Consider the following 25,258-nt stretch of genomic DNA (forward strand, 5'->3'; position numbering starts at 1 on the left):
GTCGGCGCCGTCGCAGTGGGAACGCTCGTTACCGAGCGTTCCCACTGTGACGACACCAACCCGATTTTATTGCTTTTGACGTGAATTTTTGCCTTCTGAGAAGTGATAATTGTTTTTGCGCTCTCCTATTGACCAAAATTCGGTTTGAATATACTTTGATCAATACTCTCATATCCAAAGTCCATAACAATAATTAGTTTTAGAACTTCCATTGCGCAAGTTGGGTTTAATTAATTAGTGTAGGTTAGATTTGTAATTAAATAGCAAATGAACGTTTGTTGAAACTGTTAAATGGAGTTTCATAGACATTTTAGAGCAAATGTCTCTTAAATTAAAATAATCTGTGGGGATACTATTCTTGAAACTCGCGTTAAAATCTGTGATCAAAAATGATCATTCATCAATAAGGTTAAATTAGACAATAGTGGGACAACACAAAGCTCTCGTTACGACTAGAACTAAAGGGTTTCTAATAAATAAAACGCAAGGATTCTCCGGTACATTAAATAAATATTTCTTTGTTACGAAACGGTCACAGGAAACAATATATTACCAGAAGACAAAAAGCACAATTCGACTTCAGAGATGTTCATCAAGCAAATATCACTTTCTAAATGCGTATACATATTTCATTGTTCTAAGAAGCGAGTGCAACGATTGGTTGGATGATCGCTGCATAAATTGTGATTGATCAGCAAGCCTGGTAACGAGGAGAAGGCAGACATCGGCAGACACTCGAAGAGATTAGCAGACACCTGCCCGCCCGCGGAGACGGATCAACCTCCACAATACTGTCGCTGCAATACCAATCAGAACTCTAAAGATCTTCCACTGACATCATCCCTGCGCCAGCCTCTCCACCATCGCTCGGAGAAAATAATAGTCAAAAATAGTAAAAGCAAAAAGAAATTTTCATACGCAACCCACTGTACTTTTAACTGACCACTGCTTATGTTTTAATTTCCATTTTATCGGATCACAATGACTACTTCACCGCATATTAAATTTTATTTAATTTTTTGGTGTTATTCTCCGTATTTACACTATTTATTAATATTTTTAATAACTCAATAATAACAGAAGCTCATAGGGCAACGTTAAATGCTGAAATATACGAAAATATTTTAGATAGACAAAGACTCCTTAGAACGGTGAACTCATGCCATGTGATATTTACTCGAGAAAAGCAATACATTTTGAGTTTTAATGAATACCATTCGGAGTGAGCCTTGGACCAGTTAAATAAATATGTCCTCTAGTAGTTTTAACGTTTATTTTTATATATCTAAGATTTTATTACGCATTAATTTGGCCTTTTAGAATACAAAAATCATGTGGTTAACTGGACTGGCATATATCTACCAATAAAAGTGGATATAATTTTATTAAAATATTTATACTGGTGAAATATAAGTTCACTGAAAAATGTACTACTGTGTAGATTCGTACGTTAAATGTATACGGGTTAAGTATTCTTCTGACATTATCGTGTAATCTGCCTACGTAAATTCATTCTATTAATAGAATGTAACTTTTTATAGACTTACATGCAAACACATTCGGAGGGTGTAGGCGTTTCGTTGTCAATTTTCGCAAATTGACTCCCGCTAGCTTAAAGCTCTGAACAATCGAACGTCTCGTGCAATTTCGTGAGGCGCACTTCAAATTATACATCGCAGAAGAGAGTCGTTTCGCGTAAGGCGCTTAAGCGCACTTTAATTTATGCCGACATATTTCAGATTATGACAGCTTTATGGGTCGAATGCGGCGCCGTAAAATGTTGCCATACTGTATTAACAGTAAAAATATCGTAACGTACCTAGTAAAATGCTAACACGCCGTGGCGTAGCAGCGACTCGTTTTTACTAATGGACTCTTGTACGTGTATAAGACATAATAATAATAATAATAATCTCGTGTAGCATTGTTTTTGGCGTGTAAGTTTTCCGCTGGCGAAAAAAATGCAATGTGTTTTCTTTCATAACGTTTCGACGACGGCCCTTGTTATTTTTCCCATTTCCTTCTTGTTTTTTTGAGAAAAAGTTCGCTATTATTGCATTCAACGCAACGTAGCTGTCCTTTCTCTGTGCTTGTGTTTTTTTTTATTTTCACGGGGTGGAAAATGTGAGATAGCTTATTTTTATACATAGGCGTATATTTCCTTAGTAATGTGCGTATAGCACATATTTTAATGTTTTTTATTTGATAACACTGTACAAGTATTTTTTATTCATTACTAGATGTCATCTAGCTTTAGTCTATTATTTTATAAAATCAAATTATAAGTAATACATATTGAAAACACTACAAAACGGATAATTATTTGAAGAGATCCTACGAACTTCCTAATTAAATTTAAAAAAATCTGGGGCTCAGCTCATAAATGTAAGATCAGGAAAACTTGCCTCTATATGAAAATAGCAGCACATGAATGTAAGATCAGGAAAACCTGCCTCAAAAGGCACAATTTTTTCGACAAAATCCAAAAAACAAAAATACATTCCCGTCTCTTGAAAATTCTATCCCAAAAATATAAAAGTACAAAAATAAAAAATAGTCTTACTCTAATTTCAAGCTATCGACCAATCACTCTAAAGATGCTGAATTTATATATAAAAAATATAATATTCGAAAAGATACGGGCATAGCCTTTCCAGATATAGAAAAGGCATTCGACACTGTCTGGCACAATGTATTGATAAATAAGCTAATGAAAGCTGAATTTCCTCTTTCACATATTCGCATAATTTACTGTCTCAAACAAAGGAGAAAACTCAGTGCCGAGAACAGTACCAATAGGAGTGCCACAGAGCAGTATTCTTGGTCCTTATATTTTCCCACTATATACGAGGTATGATCAAAAAATTATTAAAAATAACAGATTCGCGAAGAGGTTTTAGTCAATTTCTTCTTTAAAAATAATTAACCTAATATCTTAAAGATTTTTTTTTAATAAACTAAAAATGTTGTAGATTCGAGTAATAACTTTATAAATTAAAAATAAATATAGATGAAGCAAATTAAAAATATTTTTTTATCTAACCTATTCCACGCGACATCCAAATTCATAATACAGTCCCGTAACGCAAGAACTATTTTATCGCATATAAGATCTAGGAAAAATATTTTTAAATGATTACAATTACAATTAAAATATAAATTTACTTTTTTTTAAAACGATAAATTTATAATGGTAAAGATCTATATAATCAAAATAAACATGTAAACTATTTTTGGATCGTATTATCAATATTAAGACAATATTAGTTTATTCCGTCTATCGTCACGTACGGTCTGCACTGGCTGGCATAAAAATGATAAAAGGATTTATGACGCTTAATTATGACGCCTAATTATGAGATAAAATCGAGATACTATTTAATAAGGCGAAAATAAATATTTTATTTTTTTTATCTTCAAATGAAGCTTTTTTGTGAAATATTGCTTTACAGAGTTGTCACGTTTTTATTGCATTTTTGAAAAATATAAAAAGCGCTCGATTCCTGAATATTTTAGGGTTAAATTTTAGACAAAGGATTTCCTGATAGTATTGCCTTCCCTGTCGGATTTAAAAATAAGTATCTTTTATTTCGTGTTATCTGTTAACTTCTAATAATAAAAAAATAAATGCTGTTAAGTGCGTTTCAAAAATGTGCCAAGCTACTTATTTTAAAGGTGTTTGAATCTATATATGTTATATTTATTTATGTTAATATACTTATTAAATCTAACGAGAAAACATTCGTCAATATTAAGCTTCACGATATTGTTTTTTAAATTAGTTAAAGTATGTCGTAACGTTTGAATTGTAATTATTTTGTCAGTACATCAAACATATATATTAAATTTATATAAATAAAACATGTGTGTTGTACAGTAAAATTAAGCACAGGACCGCTTTTAATGCGATTACGTTACATACGTGCATGTGGATCGATCGCCGTTAAAATTAACCGTATGACGTTAACTGCATAAACGTAAATTGGTACGCGAACCGCGAGCTTTTGCGCCGATGCGCATAAATCTAGTGGGAAATTCCGTGAAAGACTATATCTATCGCATGTGGTTACTTCACGTATGAAAACATTACCCTGGATCGTGTATGAATGGTGAACGAACAAAAATAACGAGATATTTTTAGGAGATGCGAAATGCTCGCGCACAATCCGGGCCTTCCAGTCGAGGGCACTCCAATTCGCTGGACTATTTTTTTTATACCAGTAATGAGATAATCAAAGAGCGGCTGGAGTTTTTTTTAATGAAAATCAATGTCGATACGTTTATAAAGCCGCCAGACAAGAAAAAATAAATAATAAATTAAGTAATAACGAATTTTACAATTTATATTATACGTTAGACAATGACCTTCACCTTCGCGCGTGTCGCGCGGTGATCCGTGGAGCTCATTTTTAATGTGAGTCTGACGCAAGCTTTCAGTGTGATAATTATAATTCTTGTATAGTCAATATAGAGTTCTTGGTCATTGTATAGTAACCACTCAATACTTCGTACAGTATGACAAAAAATATATTTAAAATCAGTAGTAGTAAATATCGGGTTCCCTATTTTGTATTTTCAGGAAATGTTTTTTATTAAAAATGTATAATAGTCTTCTTACATAAAAAAATTAAATCAAATACACTTGAAAGAGCGTTTATTTTATATATTAATAAACATACATTGTTGCAAAAGATATGCTACAGAAAAAGAAATTTATTTTTATCTTGAAACAGCTGTTAGATCTTTCATTTGATATACAGGCTTGCCAAGAAAGGGGATAAATTCCCGGTGCCCGACTTGGAAAAAATCATAGAGAAAATTCATACATCTATAAAAAAAGTAAAAACCAACCTCAAATGAATCTGAACTAAACTACAGTTGTTTGAGATGTATGTCCTGATGTATTTCAGGTAAAAGTTCCTTCAGCCGTTTTTATACATACAATAAATAAAAGGAGCGGAACATTGCCTTCAAAAGCACCTACTTTCTAGGTAGTACTTTTACAATAAACATTATTATTCAAAGGGACATATTGTAGTTTTTTGTATATGTAAAAATTTGTTTACAAATTATTTTTGATTTTATTGCTTTCTGAACGATTCAAAAATATTAGACACGAGAGAAAATATTCAACGAATAAATTAGTAGCAGTAAATTTAGGTATTTGGTCAGAATTTTCACATCGCATACATAAGGAAGAAGCAAAGAAATAACAAAAATCAATAACAGCACCAGCTGAATTATATAAATTTAATGTTTTTATAAGATGTATCAGTAATTTTACAACTGGATTTAATGCAGCAAAATAAATAAATAATACATTTTGTTTCATGTACTTATTCCATAAAGAAAATCTAGAAAAAACAGTCTCGAATCTATCCCGAAAATATTTTCTAAAGTATGTCATTTCAGTAGTCATATCGCAATACATTTTCACCAGTAGATATCAGTGGCGTACGGTGGGTGTTAATATTGGGTGTGCTATAAAAAATAAAAAAAAAAACGTACATTTTTTCATTTTTATTAGCCGAGGTTTTGACATACCTAAACTGCCTTACAGATTTTTCCCATATATAAATAAATAAATAAACATCAAACCTAATCTAAAATATTATTATATAAAAATATCAAATTTCCAATAAACATAAACTTATAATTATTTATATATAAAATCTAATCTTCTTTCTTTAATCATAAATTTTTCTATCACGCTGTCATAAAAAGTGCTCTTCTTTTTAATGTCCATAAGGATCCCTTTTTCTATTGAAATCAAGCTAAGGCCACATAGCCTTTCTTGGCCTTGGGTACTTCGATAACAATTATTAATTCGTTTCAGAGCAGAAAATGAACGTTCTGCTGAAGCAGTACTGCTTGGAAGAGTTAATATTAGTTTGCCTAATTTATTTATTTCCTGAAAACCTGACTCAAGATTATTTGTGTTCATAAATTGTACAAGCTCATGAACAGATTTCTCTGCAAATTTAGGCAAATGATAAAGAACAGCAAGCTCATTTTTTAAACTTATATAATCAAATAATGCTCCATAGAATTGTTGCAGTTTGGTAAGTAATTCATTTGGAAATTTTTCTTTATATTGCTCATATTTTTCTTTATATTGCTTATTTATTCGTTTGGAAGATTTCGAAAAGAATGCAGACAATCCATTTAAAGTTTGAAAGAATGATTTGCACACTTTTATATTGGAAAGACCTTGTTGTAATGTTAAATTCAACATATGAGCATAGCAGTGTGTAAAAATGGCCAGTGGATAAACTTCGAGTACTTTGGCTTGCAAAACATTAATATGCCCACTCATTACACTCGCCCCATCATAAGTCTGTCTAACTAATTTTTTTTGAATTTGAAATTCTTCAATTATATTTACAACGTGGCAAAATAAGCCATCGGCTGTTTTATCAAAGCTAACGTCTGTAAAGCCAATAAACCGCTCGTAAACTTTACCTTCATAAACAAAACGCAAAACTGTTGAGAGTTCGTCATTATATCTGAAGTTTCGTCAAGAATAATAGCGACAAAATTTGCTGAATTTACTTCTTCCTTAATATGATCTTTAATAACATCACTAATTGCTTCAATTATGTCATTCTGTATGGATGGGGAAGTACCACGAAACACCGTTGCAGTATTTAAGTGAGTATCCAAAACAGAATCGTATTCTCGAAGTGCATTTAAAAATTCAAGGTAATTTCCTTTGTTTAGTGAATTACAGGATTCATCGTGGCCTCGAAAAGGTTGTTCTTGTTTTCCTAGATATACTACTGCATCAATCATTCCTTTTAATATTTCTCTATTTTTATGAACTTGTTCATTATGTTGACTTATATTAGCTTTACGTTGAGCGTCTTTTTGAAAATGGATTATTCAGAATATCTTCAACAGTATTCTTCATCATTATTGGGGTAAATAAAAAAATATAATCTAGAATAGAAAATTAAATATTGATCATATGTAAATAAGATAATAAACTATTTTACGCGAAAATATAAAAAATGAGTGACCTGTTATTGTGATATAATGTAATAAAAAAGCAGCGACGGACGCAAGAGTTTTTGAAGTACGCGCACCAAATTCGAGACCAATTTTACTACTGAGCGCTGCCAGCCGACAGATCGACTTCAGCCGTTAAATCTCGGAACAATTTACTTTAGTCGGCGGCCGCGCGCAAAGTCGGCGCGTTATATGTGTTGTTCCAAAACGATCGCTCGCGCGAAAACGTTCAGAGCGAATGACAAATACCAATGCATACTATACACTGCATATTAAAATTTTATAATTTTGCATACTACTATATGCAAAATGATGTCGCTTTACGCCCTAAACTTTCTAAATTTATATTTTAGATGGTTTTGCGGGTGTGCGCCGCACACCTAGCACACCCTGAATATACGCCCCTGGTAGATATATATTTTTACTAGTAAAAATATCAATTATCTGGGAGGTGCTAGATATTTAAATACAATTATATGATTTTAACCTTTCTATATGTAGTAATATTTATATATTTACATCTTTTCATTATTTATTTACATCCGATGTATAAATGTTATAGTGAATGTGTATTATTTGGTAAAGTTATATTTTCACTAGTAAAGTCCAAATATATTTTCACCAGTTGATATTTATTTTTGCTAACTAATATATAATTTAACTGATAAGCGCTCTGAAATATCTATGAAATTCAATTTGACAGTTGCGAAACGTCCATTTGCTATTCAAACCCAAACCTAACCTAAATCTAATTATGGTTTTAGAACTTTTATTAGGTCAAGTCTAAAATACAAACTAAGCAAACTCATCTCTCAGAGGAAAATAAGCGGGATAATATATACATACAGACATCGTATCTCACATATTGCTCCATAGAGTGTCTGCATTTTGATATTACACTATGTTTTAAATATATGATATTCTTACCGATATTACTATGGATTTATAATATAAGAGGGCTGATCAAAGTATATTTAAACCAAATTTTGGTCAATCGGGGAGCGCAAAAAACAATTTTCACTTCTCAGAAGGCAAAAATTCACGTCAAAAGCAATAAAATCGTGTCGACGCCGGCGCAGTGGGAACGCTCGGTAACGAGCGTTCCGACTGCGACCGCGACGTCACGATTTTATTGCTATTGACATGAATTTTTGACTTCTGAGAAGGGATAATTGTTTTTTGCGCTCTCCTATTGGTCAAAATTCGGTTTGTATACTCCTCATTTAATTCGTAATATTATTATAAAATTCATATTGTGAACGACAGATTACGGAGCGTTCCCACTGCAACGGCGACAGCACGATTTTATTGCTTTTGACGTGAATTTTTGACTTTTAAAAAGGGATAATTGTTTTTGCGCTTTCCTATTGGGCAAAATTCGGTTTAAATGTACTTTATTCGATTCTAGAGCGTTATCACCGCGATGGCACGATTTTATTGCTCTTGCCCTAGACTGGAAATTTACTATATGGCAACACTAAGCAGCAAAAATAGATATTTTTAATAATTTTCATGCCTAATTAAAATATTTTGTATAAAATATAACTCAAGAAAATATGTCGCAACGGTTGCTAATTTTTATATTTTATTGTAGCATAGAAAGAGTTAGCTCGTACCCATTATTATTTATTTAAAATTTATATTATGATGTTAAAAAATATATAAAATGCCAATTTTGTCATGAGCCCCGGAATCATGGTTTTTCTAGTTCGTTGGCTCTCGGCGGCCCTGGATGTACCAGTTGACTCTTTATCTAGTGAGACGAGCGAAGATAATATAAAAATCTTCTGTAGTCATTCTAGCTAAGTAGCTTATAACATAGGTAAAAGCAGCATAAATTGAAAAGTCTAAAATATGAGACAAGTTGAGAGCTGAGAAAAAAATATATATTTTCGAGCGATGGAATTTAATACTTGGAGGCAACAGGTTAAACAGTACATAACATATTTTTACTGCTAGATACAGCAGATATTTTTATGTTGACAAAACTTTAAATATTATGTTCATTACATATATCTAAAAATCTAAAGATATACATATATTGACTATTATTTGTATTTAAAGTATCAATCGCCACTTTACTTTTATCGATATATAATAATATATAACATTTATAAATAAGCAAAGGTATAAATGCTTATAAAAAATTGACTGACTTACCAATTTGCGTTAACTTCAAATCTTGTACGAGACAATCTGCAAAACAAAAAAAAAATTTTAATTAATATATTTCGTATTATTATTGTAAAAATTGATATAAAGAAATAAATCAAATGTATGTTTTTTATCGTCAAAGTACTGAAATTAACGACAAAAATACATAAATACGAACAAAGGCTTAGGCTAAGCTCTATCGCGACGGCCCATTGTTTGCTAGAAAGGTCTGTGTCACATCATTTTGTTTCCAAGTTATGGAAAAGGGCCTTTCGGGCACGCTTTATAAATTTTGTAAGCGTCACTCCGCCCCTGTATGGATTGTGAGCCGCCATTTGGTCCTGTGGGACAAGGAAAAGGGAAAAAAAAGGAAAAGCCGCAACGAGGAGAGCACACGAAGCATAATAACAACGTCGATGAAAAAATATGTCGACGTTGGCAAAACCGCAAATTAAATATCTCCCCTGTGGAGTAATTAAATATAAAATAATAATGAAAATAAGATAGATTTAAAGTGCATGGATTTATATAGTGGTTGTAGCACTATATATTATATTTTATATAAACATTTACATAATTAAATTTAAACCTCAAATATGTGGAGCGCTTCTTTCTGCTGAAAATAGTTTGCAGCTATGGGTTAAATATAAGTAACGATGCTCAAAAGTGATATAGGACGAATCAATGAATATTTAAAAAGGTTTTTTGGAATAAATAGGTACCAAATACTAAAAAGAAGCCACGGGCTTAAATACAACTTAAATGATTCATTATTTGCTTCTTTTTTACACAGATGTTTTAAGGCTTTTAAGAATAAATTTTAAAGTAAACTATTTTTTAAATTTTAAGGTAAGATATTTTTTTTTAAATATTTATTATAAATCATCCATATTAAAATTACTAAATCGGAATCGGGACATCAGACTGAAATTAATTTGTAAACCTGTGAACTCTATTTTATTAACTACATAAACTATTATTACAACTTAATTCATGATGTTAGTATGCACGGCAAATATTGATTTCTTAATTTTCATAACGATAATTAACCATTAGACAAGAAAAATCTAGGAAAACCTAATCTAATTTATGATGTTCGATCTGAATTATAAATATTATATATTACAGTCCTTAATTCGAATATATACCACTGGTCTAAATTGCAACAAGCGCCTTACCAATGCAATTTGCTAATATAAAAAAAATTAAACTAAATCTTTATATACAAAAAAAAACATCGTCATATTTACGAATGCCTTAAAAGCTTTTACATGAACGATCGAACATTGAATGATAGAGGTTAAGGTAAAAATGATGACCTCCAGAATTTGCAAGATAAATTTGCATTACAAAAAATTGAATTAAGAGACTTTTCTCTGTATCTATCTTTTATTGAAATAAAATATTGATTATCAAGATGATTAAAGATATAAAAACTGATAATTCGATGAGAAATCAATAACACAGTTTCAACAATAAAAAACGCGACAGAAAGAGATATTACTGTATTATGTACTTCGTTAAAGTTTTTGCGTTGTGATTAATTGTGACCAGCCTGGGTGAAGCGGGGGACGTTGGTACCCCATGTTTTGTGTTTTTCCATATATTTGTACTAACTAATATTTAATATTAACCTGTAACAAAATGTGACGGTTTTGGTCGATTCTTTTATATGAATCTGTCAAGGTTAAAACAATCCAATTCTATTCTAGCATAAGTTCAAAATATATAAATATTTATGAAAATAAAAAAAAATGTTTTTTGGACCTAATTATGTTATAATTATATAATAAAAGTGTTAAGCTGAAGGCGAGTATTCATATTGGAAGTTGAAAACAGGTATTTTTATACCTAACGTCACCTAAGGTTTGAGCACTCCTTTACATACATGAAAAAACAATAGAATATTATTTATTTACGGTAAAGTTAATCAAAAATAATTAACTATATTACCCAGGAATTCTACTGAACTTGCGTTTTATTCTTCAGTAACGATTATTAAAAATACATTTGTAAAGCTCTACTACAATAAAAATAGTCAAAATGTTTATATTTATTCATATAAAAAATATAATAGAAATAAAAGATGTTCAATATTATGTAAATATTATTTGTAATGATCATCTTGGGATAAAAATATGATTTTCTCTTTATAGTCTAAAATCAAAGATAATTTTAAATTAAATCACTGTCAAAAAATTTTGCTATTCAAAAATTAAAAAAAAAATATATATGAACGACAGATATACGCGACAGACACGGTAATCACGACCTCACTCTTTCGGCTCTGGAAGCCGGCTTACAAGTATTTAAACTTGACACTGACTATCTCAACGGATCAGACTATCGCAATTATTACTTCAAATGAACGTAGCAGTCGCTGCTATAAAAAAGTTCACACCTCGTATATGTATTCGAACACTTTTAAAAGTACCTTTACAAATGTACCTACACTTTAAGCGTTCACCAAAACCCCTATTTGCAAGCATCCTTCGAATTGTGATTAATTGCGTTATTCGCTTGAACAGCTTTATTTAACAGATTAACACGTTAACTCTTCGGTCAGCCAGCGAGTGATACATCGATGTAATATTTCTTGTTCGTTCTTTAACCTTTGCTGGCCCCGCTTCAAAATATTTTATGCGAGTGCGCCTAAGAGGGTGTTTTGCTTATAAAAACGACCCGTGTAATAATAAAATACGGAGACAGGTAGATACATTTCAGCGCGTCTCTTGATAGTCGTCTTGTTCGCCGGAAAAAAATAAAAACGGAAAATATTGGGTCGTTTCTTTAATGTCACTATTGGGTTTTGTTTATTAAAACGCCTGCGTAAATGTAAATGTGTAATAAAAGCATTTTATGCCTATATTAAGTCAAGATTGAAGGGTAGATCCGTATTGAATTAAGGGTAAATAAACACAATAAACGAACGATCAAAAAAGAGAAACTCTTTCTGTAACATAATTTGTGCAATAGGAAGTCGCGTGGCGAAAAGGTAGGAAGCGACGGAAGCGCGCCCCCGGGGACTACGCCCCCGGCACATTGCCCCCGACGACCGGAAACGGAAACCTCTAGATAGAGAAGAGCGAACGAACTTTGTAAAGCAACGTCTCCAGATCGAAGTACTTTCGACGATCAATTAAGTTCGTATTTCTTCGCATTTCGATAAACAGATTCGCCACCAATATACAATAATAACTTTCAATGTATAAAAATAATAAAATAAGACCGGAAAAGGAAGTTATAATTAGTGGGGGTGGATGAGAATTTTTTTATATTTAAGAGTCAATATATATTTGAAATTGTAATAGGAAATGAAAGAGAAATACTGTTTTATATTACGATTATTCTTTATTTAATTTTATACAAATATGATTTTAAACTTGTACAATAAAAAATATGTGTTATAAATAACCTTAAATATAATATATTTTAATATAGAATGTCTCTAAACATTTTCAAGAACTGGATTTAGATTTACGTACTTTTACGAAAGTTCGTACCTGACGGATGACCCAAACAATCCCGAAAGCAAATAAACCACACTTTCTCAATCCGTTCAGTTTAAAACTATCACGACAGTCATTCGTCTTTTATAATTGTTATTCATTGACGAACCGAAAACAAGATTTAGATACGTCCGAGGGAACTGAAACGCGATACGTCTTGTTTGACATTCTCGAGCACTATATAATAAAGACGTATTACTATACAAGGGGTTCGAGTGGTTAGATAAACCGATTTCATCACAAGGAAGCATCTCAAAGTTTCGATCAATCACCCCTAGAAACGTACGGATAAATCATCGAATACACTTAATTACAACACATTCACCTGAGTGATTCAAGCTCTAACTGAGTTCAAGCACGGAACTGTTTTTCGTCTGAAAAGATCGATGAAACTTTTCCGGAGAATATTAGGGTAAGTCACGCTAGTGGTTTTTCACGCATTGTCCGTTCAGTGTCAATAATTGTCTGCTTTGGGCCAGGGATCGTGACTCTTTCGAATCGGCACAAATATATATTATATATTAGACATTGTTAAAGTCTCAACGATTTAATTTGGAATTGCTTCATAATTATTATTGTCCGAAGTTTTTTTATTACTTTTTTTGTGTGAAAAATGGCAGCTTTTTGGTACCTTGTAAAATACTTTAGCTTTTTAGTAATACTTAATAACTTTTGATTAATTATATTCGGATAAGTTTCCGCATTAATTTTCCGCTGGCCTACCTTTACGCCTCGGTCACAGATGGTGTGCCATGGCACAAATTTAAAAGTTACCGTTTTTCTCGTAAAAGTTTTATGTACTCGAATATATGTATTATGTATCTATATAATATGTAATGTCACATAGTATAATATATATTTATATATTATCAAAAATACAAAAAAATACATTATATTTTTTACATATTAAATATAAAATGTGTCATTATGCAATAACACATAAACTCACACTGTCGTTATATTAATATATTTAGACATTAATATAATTTATAACAAAAATATAAATATATAATGTGGCAATAAGAAAAACTACCAAAAAATTCTGTAATATTTATAGAAAATATTAAATTTAATATTTTTTTGTAAATAAGTATTGTATATAAGGCAATAAAACACAGTAAATTGAAAAGCTTACAATTTCGCGCCAATCAGAGAGACGCTGATCTGAGAAAGACGTCCTTCCGTCGCGTCGCCAAGTGAGTCATTCATAGGCGCTTTGCCTCTGTGTTACCAGAGTATATATTTATAGATTTGAGGATTGTATCGTCCCGCTACATAACCGTATATATTATAATAATATTTTTGGTAAGATTTAATTTGTGCTGTACCGGCCGCTTAACGCACGCTTTTATTTTTATTTTTATTTACAAATGTTTATAAATTATTTTGAATTTATGAATATTACGATTAGAGTTTCTGTAATTGGGTTTTCGATGCATTCGTTATAATTTTGGAAGAGTACAAATAAAATAATTTCGTCCAAATTTTTGTCTTACGAACGCAGTTAAAAAAAATGTTCGGCTCAAAACAAAAAAGCATACTTTTCTTATGGGTTCTAAAAAACAATAATAGGATGCAATAAATCATTAAGTCGCATAATATAGAGTTACAAATTCATGGAAATTTCCTAGCATTGACGACTGTTGGTGAAGTGCAATAAAAATACTTGCGTGAGTGCTTTCCAGTGAGGTGAATTGAATTATGAAAACGATAGCTCTAAAATAAAATATAAAAAAGTTCTTAAACCGACACGAAAAATTATAAAATTATTTAAAAAAGGAACTAATGTTATTATTACACATTAAAACAAGGTGGTATTCACTTGTAAAAATAATAGAGATTTTTAACCCTACAGAGGTGCACAATCGATATTAAATTAAAGATATTATGGAATGATGAAAATATCTATTTATATTTTAAAGAAAATATTAGACGTATTAAAACCGATAGAAACAGCTATTGAAGTTTTAAGTAGAAGAGACACAAGTATGTATGTTACAAGTTAAAGTAATTATTCATTTTTTAATGAAAAAGATTTTTGCAAAAAATACTTCTCTGGGAGAAAAAAATGTAAAATCGAAGAAAAAAGAAATTTAAAAGTAATATTTTAACATCAATTTTAAATTAATCAAATTTCAAATCAAATAATATATTACATTTTAAAAGTTGTACCAAAGGTGAATGTATATAATATGGAAAAACTGTAATTACAAATGATTATATCCTTCAACTATAAGCACAATAAACGATATTCTTGTAGATTCAGATAATGATATTGATATTAGTGTATTTGGCAATAAGTCAGGAAATAAATAGAGAACTGTTGAAGCAAAACGAGAAAAAAACAAAAACGTACGTGAAAATATTTTAGTTTTAAAAATAAATAAAAGCTTATAAATCTACAGGTGAGAGAAAATCTATTTTACTAAAATTGTTCGCTTTCCTGTTGACCATAAATCGACATCAGTTGAAACAGAGAGTTTATTCAATTGCCGGAAATATATGTACAAAATCAAGAAGCAGGCTATCAGATGTAAATTTAAACATTTTGATAATATAATAGATTGATTGTAAATATGTACATACCAAGCGCATGCGATGAGATACCTTTCGCTCGCTCGCGTGTTAAGTGACGAGAGCGAGCGAAAGGGAAAGTATCTCACCGTACGCGCCTTGTATATTACAATTTATTTCATTGAAATAAGATTTTTTAAATGTTTTTTTTTTAATATTAAATATTTGTATTTTTATTTAGAAATAGTATTTTTTTTGTCAATACAAATATACATTAAATCTTTTATTTCAAACATTTTTGTATCAACATATCACGAGACCCGGATCCCGGGAATGATCCAGAGCTGCGAATCGAGAGCCGGGAATGAAAAATGTCCGTGAACGTATGTGCTTTGTATTTTTTATTATCAGTTTTTTTTTATTTTTCAATAAAATTAAAATTCGATCAAAATTTTTAGAGGATTCTCAAGAATATATGACATTTTTATTATTACAGTACATATGTTTGTGTTGTGAAATTTCCAAATGGAAATGAAAAATTATATTCATAGCTAATATACGAGTAGGGTAAATAAGTAAATTAACAATCCTACTTTCTTTCGATATTTTTATTAATACAGTATATATTTTTGTATACTGTAATAATAAATTTAAAATGTATATATATTGTTACTCTGATCATAGATACTCATCATAAATGTACATTTATATATAAGAGTAATACATATATAAAAAATAAATAAAAAAATATCTGTATCTTTTATTTTATTTTTTTATTATTTTTTTTAATACATATAGGATATTCTCTAAGAGCTATATTAGCTCATTATTAGAGAAGTTTTAATACTAGATATGTACGACCTAGCTCGATTTTAATTAATCACCACGATAATCAACCGTGAGATTAGGAAATCTAGGTAAACCTAATCTGTGATGATCGATCGGAATTATAATTATATAATAATCACTAATTTCGACCTCACAGACACGATAGAAATTTAAAAACACTAAGGTTCTTATGGGATTAAATTTTTCTACTATCGCGTTTGGGTTCTTGGATAAAATTTAAGAGTGCGCAAATTCTTTCATTATCCGTGCCGCTTACAATAAATTTTAATTATGCAATAAATATTTACAGCAAGAAGATCACAGCTGATGTTTGATTGCCCTTAAAATTTCTTTTAGACAGCCTGCTAAAACGCTGTAACTTTGAAAATGCAATATGCAAAAAAAATTGTATTTTACTACTATTGCGCTTAAAATTAGATCTGTATTTTAGCGACAGGTCTCCTACCAATATTTTATTCACTATTGTTGTTATATTAGTGCAATATTAAAATTCCCAAAGCAAAGTGTTTAACATATAATTTCACACGTTCTCCGATTTTTACACAGTATTGTGTAATTAATTTGGATTAAATCACTTATTTGTTACATAAACCAAATTAATCAATTCAATTATATTTCAATAATAATTATATATTATTAAACAAAAAAGTTTAATAATCTCGCCAGCATATTGAAATATAATAAAAAAATATTTTTTAATATAACACACAACATCTTCTTTCCAGACATAGATACTTTACTCAAGGCTAGGCATTTTTCAATTTTGACACATTTCCAATACTTTCGTGTGACCCAAGATGATGGATTGGGCCGCATTGAAGTGAATCGACTAATTCCACACAACTATCGCCATGAATAGCCACACAAAACCGGCATATTCAAATAGATCAGCATCCTTTAAATAATACAAAAAAACTCGTCAATCATCGAGACTTTCGACGTCCTTCGCAGTAATTGAATTAAGTCCTAAAAAATAATTATGTCAGAGGTAAAAAAAACACGTGTAAGATTGAGATCTACCGGAGAGCAACAAAACCACGACGAGATTAACGAAGTTAAGGATTGAGAGATTCCATTAAAGTCGGTCGAGCTTTATAATCGAATTAGGCGTAATGAAGCCGCATTAGCGAGAAAAACCTAACGTTTCCACTAACGAGCCAGCCGTCGTCTGTAAGATACTAAAATTGCTCTTACATGCTCAGTTTCCCTTGTGTGTTAGCGGCACACGAGTTAAGTTTAGCTAGAAAATTGTGTTTCTGGGCTAAAATAAAGGGATAGGTAAAATGGATTGAAGTAAGGTAATTACGGCAATATTCATTGTTAGAACTTAATATATTCGGAGAATATTATATACATGATATTAACATCAAAAAGTTTAGAAACTTGATATGGATTTTATTATGTCTATTATGCGTATACTCATCGATAACATTGTTTTTATACGTATGTAAAATTTATAAATTAAAACTATCGTAAGATTTTTATATCAAACTAACATATTTACATCTAAATCTGATAATGCAAAAATCACGACAAATCTAATTCCTATTAATATTATATTTAATATATCTGTATTATCATACATATTTGAGGCTAGTAATGTACTATATTATAGTTACTATTACGGATTACAATAATACCGGTATTACGGAGAGAAAAGTATAAACTGGAATTGAAATTTTTTTTTTAAATTGGTAATAAAAAATACCGAAAAAATAATGTCCTCTTATCAAATTATTTGCTTTAGTTCTGAGTTTATGCTGTAATATATTGTTTAATGTTAATACATGCTTGCGAATTTTGCGTATAAATTCAAGGATTCAAGAGTCAAAACATTTTTTTTGATGATATTAAAAAAATATATAGTAATTATTGTCGTTATCATATATTTTTTGAAGAATAAAATAAACAAGCAGGAAAATTTCGACTTTTCGAAGTTTCCGACATTGATGACCAATTAATTTATGCTTATTTTGTGTTTCAAACAATGAAAAGCCTTTAAGCGATCTTCCTTAAATTCAGGTACTTCTAAAAATACTTGATACGCTGATCCTTTATTGTGTTGTATAAGAGAACTGTGTATAAAAACCAGGCGCGTACGGTGAGACGATGAAATCGCTGTCAAATTATAACTGCGTAAGCATCACAGCGAGGCAATAGGAGCACCACATGCGGCCATATCCCGCAACTCCTCAACAGTTAGCCATTCCGTTTTAAAATTTAAATTTTATTCTCAGTTGGCTGGCCGTGGTCTTCCAACTCCTGTTAAAGTATATTTAATGCTTAGCACTTATAAAATAACTTAACTGGTAATTTACAATACATTTCGCTGCCATGAAATAATTTCACAAAACCATTAAACTGTGCATACACTTTGATGCATCTGATATTAAATTATTAACCCAATAAAGGACACCCATTAAATTGGACACTTAAATTGTTTAATCGCTTTAACGCTCGAGTACAGAGGTTTAAAACCTTTGGGGTATTTTTTCGCATTTATTTTTTAACGTTGATAATACCAGTTGATTGTCTGCTCGGATGTGATAAAACTGAATATACATATTTAATTGTGCGCCTTGCGGGCGATTCGGTGTACATTTCTCCCATGCAAATTATAAATGATTCACATAAAGTAAAAGATCGGAGCGTACCTCTGACGAGGGTCTGCCGGACCCTTATCTAGATTTTTATCGCCCTTTGTTTTAAAAGCAGTCGCTAATGCCGGCTCTCTGCTGCTCACCGGAATAATTCACAATTTACATAGTTGGATAGGATAAAATAAAAAAAATCCATTTAGGCTATATATTAATTTCGTGCCTGCGGGCTTATGGATTCGTTCGGTCTTTATTTCCGGTTGTCCGGAACGTCCGGAAATGACGTCCAAACGTTTTGATTTTCGCCGACAGAGCCGCTGAATAGATTCGAATTATTGATGGATGCCGTCACAACATGTAGAATACGGAATATTGAATTGGGTTTTTGTGCGGAATAAGTAATTACTGAATATTCAACGCTAATGATTGGTTTGCCATCTAAAGCGGCGGTTCTCAAAGTAGTAAAATTAAAATAGAATTAGACTTCCGGATAAGCTTTTTTGGAAAAATCGACGGACGAAGAAATGGGTGCCCGCAAATTAAAATGGATAGACTAAGTGTATCGTGACGCTATTCTAGTACAAGTATTTAATTAAAGGTCTACTTAGATTATTCCAGAAGGAACGCTAACTAGAAAAGGCATATTTACATTGTTGTATAGACAATGATTAGAATAAGTCATAAATATTATTACAAATCAGACCGTTTCTTTATGTCTATACAGTATAGTTTAAGCATTTCACACACCATCCCATATGAATTGTACCAGCATCTAGTAGTTATCGTAGAAAACATATTTGTGTCTGGCAAGCTCGTTGAAAACTGAATGGCTATTTTAAGTGGCCGCAATGGTAGAAAATGTCGGCAACCACCCCTCTTGTAATTTAAAAAGCGCTTCAAACAGCTGTTATTGAGCGCTGATGTCTTTGCCGCAACGGTAAAAAATAAAGGACGTAATCACGACTCTATGACATTGTACAGTTTGCAGCTGAAAATCGCTGAGAATTGACAGATTGTCGACGCCACCCTCTATAAACTCAGTGTTTAATTAAGTACACTCTATATCGTAAATACAGTATATTGTATTCCAGCGCGTCTTAAAATACAAATACCTCTTATATAAATATCAGATTTTTTCTCTGTATCCTTCATAACATCAAGAAGAACTTTACTTTGCTAAGATCCTAGACAATTAACCTTATTCAAAAAAATATTTATAGATAAAACACATCCGTCTAAGCCAGGGGTCGGAAAACTACATCCAGTAAGCTAGGAATAAAAATATATAATTTTTAAATTCTTTAAAACTACAAGTTTGCACTATAATGGAACGGTCGAGTTATACCATTGCGGTATATGACCGTATGTGGTGCACCTATTGCTTCGCATTCTAATGTGACATTGCGCAGTTAAAGTTTGTCAGTGTAACGCTATTTAAAATATTTTATTCTCATTTTATGAACTATGGATATTCGTTTTGATATTGTCAAAGCCAGAAAAGAAGAGATTTTGAATATCAAAGTTTTGAAGTAGAGTGAATTATCACGTAATCAAATTACACAACAAAGCGTGTTGTTTATTATGTGATGACATTATATCTATACTTAAGTAATACAATACACGTCAACTTTATCAGACTACCGCTTGACGCAATATTCAGAATTCACATACAAGTTAATTTAATAAAAAGGCATTTACCGATGGGGAATTATTTAAGTCATGTTTGATTTTTGCAGTCAAAGAAATGTGTCCTGAGATAATAGATATATTTTAGTCTTTCAGCCATTTGGCAAGAATAGTTTCTAGAAGGGTTAGGCACATTGTGAGTAACATCAATAGCCAATTAAATAGAAATGCAAATGATTTCGAGTAGTTGAATAATTTATGAAGTATTATGTTTATTGTGCGATGACATTATGTATGTAGTGAAAATATACAATATATGTCATTACAAGATTAAATACACATTGCAAAAAAGTTAAAAAGTTTGAAATAAATTTGCTCACGATTATCATGTTTATAAATTATTAAAATAAATTTATTTACTGATAGTGATTTTAGAAAGTCGTAAATTATATTTTTCATTAAAATCTATCAGGCTTTCAGTGAAAATAGTTATTAAAAGGTTTGAGCATATTGTGCGTAACATCAATAGGCAATTTATTAGATAAGCAAATTTTATTGTGTTTATTAATATTTTTCTAAAACTATTTTAACTCTCAACGCACTTAATATATTACATCAAGGTTTTCCTAAGTCGCATTATGTCGAATTTTAACAAGTGCACTATGCAAAATTGAAAATATTTCATTTGAATAAAGGGTAACAATAAATTACCATTTTTAGAGGCTTATGTAAACAGTTAACAAGTAAATAACTGTTTTGCATCTCATTGAATTGTAAATAAAAATTATAAACATGCTTAAAATCAAGTTCAATAATCTCGAAACAAAGTTAAAAACAACTATAAACCACGAAACCATGTTCAAAACAACTATAAACTATAAACCATGTTGCTGTTCGAGGAGCATACACCCGCAATGATTATTGAGTAGAGAAGCTAACTGTGATAATAAATACAAAGTCATCATTTATATTTGGTTTTGTTCTATCTTCGTTGTTTATGTCTTTCAAATAATTTACTTCCTAATTTGATACAGAGTTATAAATGCTGTACATAAACTTTATCGACGCACAGTGTATACGTACATTACTTCTGTGTCATCAAATTTCTTCGCTGACAATAAGAATGCCTAGCTCGGCTCATCTTCGACGCTAAACTTGGAGCTTAAGCTCTAGGGGTGTGAGAGCATTGACACGGAAACAATGAGACGTGAATAAAAGTCGTTTTTCCTCGTGCGTTTGCATTCCCAGCATTTTAAGGTCTGTGTACGTATGTATATGTATCATGTATCGGGTGTTGAGAAAGTAGCTTATGGCGAATTTCGTTTTAGACAAATGAAACTGCGGTCGATGTAGCATAGTTTGGATAGAGTTGACAACGACGAATTGTTGTGGCGTTAACGCGCAATTTAATTATGTTCATTTTAACATTCGTCTTAGACGTCATATGTTAGCGTGTTTGCGGCAGAGGAGTTATAATTGTTGAATAGTTGAAATATGTTAGTGGTAGGCACGATTTGTATTCACGTACAACCACGATTAATAAACAAGAACAAAACTTCTCTTTTAATCTAATATTTGTTTGACATTTCAAATTTTGTTTATAAAATAGATAACATAGTGCTTCGTCGCACATAAATGATAATTGATATAGTTGTCATATTACAAGCAGGCGCGTACAGTGAGATATATTCCCTTTCGCTCGCTCGCGTGTTAAGTGCGAGAGTGAATGAAAGATAAGGGCGTGCGTTACATGTGTTCCGCACGCGCTTATCTCTTACCCACTCTTGTCACTTAAAACGCGAGCGAGCGAAAGGTAACGTATCTCACCGTACGCGCCTGATTTCAAGAAGACTACATAAAAAGCTCAAGGACACTGCGTACCTTGTATAATTACATGGTACACATAACGCTAAAGTATAACTAACGTTTATTGGAAAAGGGCAAAACAGATTTCACAGAAGGGTACATTAAAAAATAAAAATATTATTCATTTTTAGTTCAGACAAAATTCCCATAAGGTATGCTTCTATATGATAAGCTCAAGTTGCAACAACGAGTAAACTTTAAGATCAGGATCATCAAAAAAAGATAATTTAATCATTTAAATTAACCTAATTTTAGCAACAATATGCATCTATCAAAAAATGTGTAAAAAAAATTACATAAGGCAAATATCTACACTATCTGTTAAATTATATAGTCTTAAAAACAACCAAATAGAATTCTCCATTTATAATATCGGTCTACAAACATTTTCATCCTACTATATATAACATATCGTTCAGAAGCAACGCGATTATTCGATACGAAATTTCATGTGTAATTAATTTTAACGTACGATAATTTGTCAACGGGCGTTATCTGAAATGTTTTGCACCGAAGAAAAAAAAATACCCAGGCGCGTTGTGTGTTATTTGTATGAAAAATGCGCTCCCTTAGTTAGTGGATGTCACCCTATTAGGGCGCTGAAGTGAAAACATCATTTATTAAAACATAATGGGGTCATGAATCCATTCAGACGAAGACGAACATTTGTCAGAGGCGCTGCACATGCCGGTGACGCGTGCCTGGGGCGAAGTCAGGGGTCGCCAATTACGGAGCGTTTCTCAATTTAAAACGCGTTTAGTCTTCTTGGAGCTGCGCTTATGAATTATATAGCGAAATAATTATCCGTGTCTGTGTACCTTGTTTAATTAATTCACAAATTACACACAGTGAAATGTAACTTTAGAAATGCAACATGGGAGGAAAGGGAGGTGTAGTTTCAACTCATATTTTAATTTATTTCAAGCATTCATTATGAAAAGTGGGTCATTGCTTATAAATAGGATAAGATTCAAAGGACTGAAGTAAAGCTATTTTATTATAGGAAATGAATCAAATGTCAAGGATCTAAATTGCTGTAAATTAGTTTTATTCATTGAATTATTTACTAGCAGTTTCTTTGTGGGAAATATTTCAAACTATCATGTGTTATTGAGCCAGTTATTTCAGTTTCGCGATTTTTCAATCAAAAATTTTAGCTGAAAATTCTGACTTGCCTTACCGTTCAGCCACGATACAGTTTTATAAGGATTTTTGTACTCAGATGATCGATTGAATTTTTTTCAGAGAAAAAACCGGCTTTTAGTTACTATATCGAATACTAAATGACTGAAAATAAGCATTCGCTTCAAATACTATTAATTTTTTTAACCGATTCAAAACTACAAATAAAAACAGTAATTAAATATTATAATAACACCACAGTAAAGACATTTTGAAGGCAATTGGCGTTGAGCTGCTTTGTGTATTTTCCATGTTGTCAAAAATTTTAAAACAAGTAAAACCTCTTGTCATTATGAAAAAAAGGTGCGGCAAGTGTACTTTTTGTGCTTAAAAACATTTTGATCGAGGTGCAGAATAGATTGTAATTTCAAAAAATATTTGAATAACTAATTTATTTTTAATTATAAGTATTTTATTTGATAAGTGATGATATGTATAAAAGGCAAAAAAAATAACTACTAAAAACAGAATTCTATAATAATCTAGACGATAAATATGGTCAATTAAGACCATAGGTCCGATTTTTATATTTGTATTCGGAAAAACCTATGTTACAGTCATTTTCAAAGATGCAGTAAAAAAAGTACGATATTAGGCCAGAATTAACAGATGACCTTTGAAATAAATTGATGGTTCGACTAAAATCGGTTAAATAAATGTACTCAAGAATTTCATTATTTCTAATTAATATAGCGTTCGTAAATATTGGCAGTAATCGAATCACAAATATAAATTCTACTGCGTTTTTGTCGTAGCATACTTACACGACGAACAGATTGTAATAAACAATTTTTCGCAATATTTTTCTTGTTCGAAACAACGTAATACGCGTAAAATTGGCACTAAAAAAAAACAAAAATATTACGCAAAGTAAGACAAAGTGGAAAGATCTGTCTCGCGTAACAAGACTAAGCGACACATTTTCCCCGCGATGAGATAAATATGAATCGGAAATGTAGAAATACTCCAAAAACAACAGGTTTCACTCTCCTCCCTGGTGTGATAGAGTGTCACCGGTGACAAGACCAGGGGACAGGACGAAGGGAGAAACGTCACTCGGTGAGGCGTTCAAAGACTATGAAGTACTTTTTCGCAAAGGATACACGCAGACAGAAGCAAAAGTTGGACGGGTGGGGGAGGGAGTGGGAGAATCCATATAATTAATGAAAGAGTCCTTCTTGGGTGCCATTCGCAGAAATGGACGAATAAAAATAACGTTTTACTGTTATATTTTTGAAGACGTGTCCTTTGACGAACAGCAAATAAAGCGTTCTTTTTTCTTATATAATTTTGAAATTAATATTAATGGTGAAATTCTAAGATTGGATCGAAGAAGAAACATAAATACTGCTTTTATGGCTTGATAATAACAATAGCGGTCTATATTAAAAATTGTAAATTAATAGTTGTGCTTTCAATAAAAACAAAAAAAATATTTTTTATTATATAATAAAATATACATACATACAGTAGAGTGCAAAATAAGGTAATACTTTTAGAGATTTTAATAATTGAATATAAATCCGTGATTCTTAATTAGTATTCTCAAAACTCTTAATCACTTATTTAGTGTCCATATTGTTTATAAAAAATATATTAGCAAACTGTTCATAATTTTAAAGTATAAATAAGATATTATTATGTATTCAATTATTATATTAGCAATAAAACGAACTTTAGTCTATCGATTATAACCAATCATTAGTTGAAAGAATTTAAAAAAATGGCTAAATGTGTGCAATAAATCATAATAACTATCTTTTGTGGAGATTGAATGATACTACGAATGTTTTTAGGAGATATTACCAGTTAGTACTTGCAAGACACATGATTAATAAATAAATATGAATAAGTAAGAGACTGAATGTAGTCGTATACTTGTCAAAAAATAAATGCGTTTAACACACATTAAATAGACTAATCGACACAATAGCTATACTGTTTTGGATTAAA

The 25,258-nt window shown here is 31.1% G+C and overlaps 1 protein-coding gene across 20 annotated transcripts in view; it reads right to left on the reverse strand.

Annotated features, from left to right (window-relative positions):
- LOC148227917 (uncharacterized) overlaps positions 1-25,258 on the reverse strand; it is a 463,346-nt gene that overhangs the window by 179,896 nt on the left and 258,192 nt on the right. For all 20 annotated transcript variants that reach the window (XM_088200610.1, XM_088200599.1, XM_088200607.1 and 17 more), the window contains one exon: positions 9,169-9,204. The gene's annotated coding sequence lies outside the window, so the exon portion shown is untranslated. The remainder of the gene's footprint in view (positions 1-9,168; positions 9,205-25,258) is intronic.

Source organism: Plectrocnemia conspersa, unplaced genomic scaffold (genome assembly GCF_051122295.1).
Source record: "Plectrocnemia conspersa isolate PC_06_02 unplaced genomic scaffold, ASM5112229v1 ptg000012l, whole genome shotgun sequence".
NCBI lineage: Eukaryota > Metazoa > Arthropoda > Insecta > Trichoptera > Polycentropodidae > Plectrocnemia > Plectrocnemia conspersa.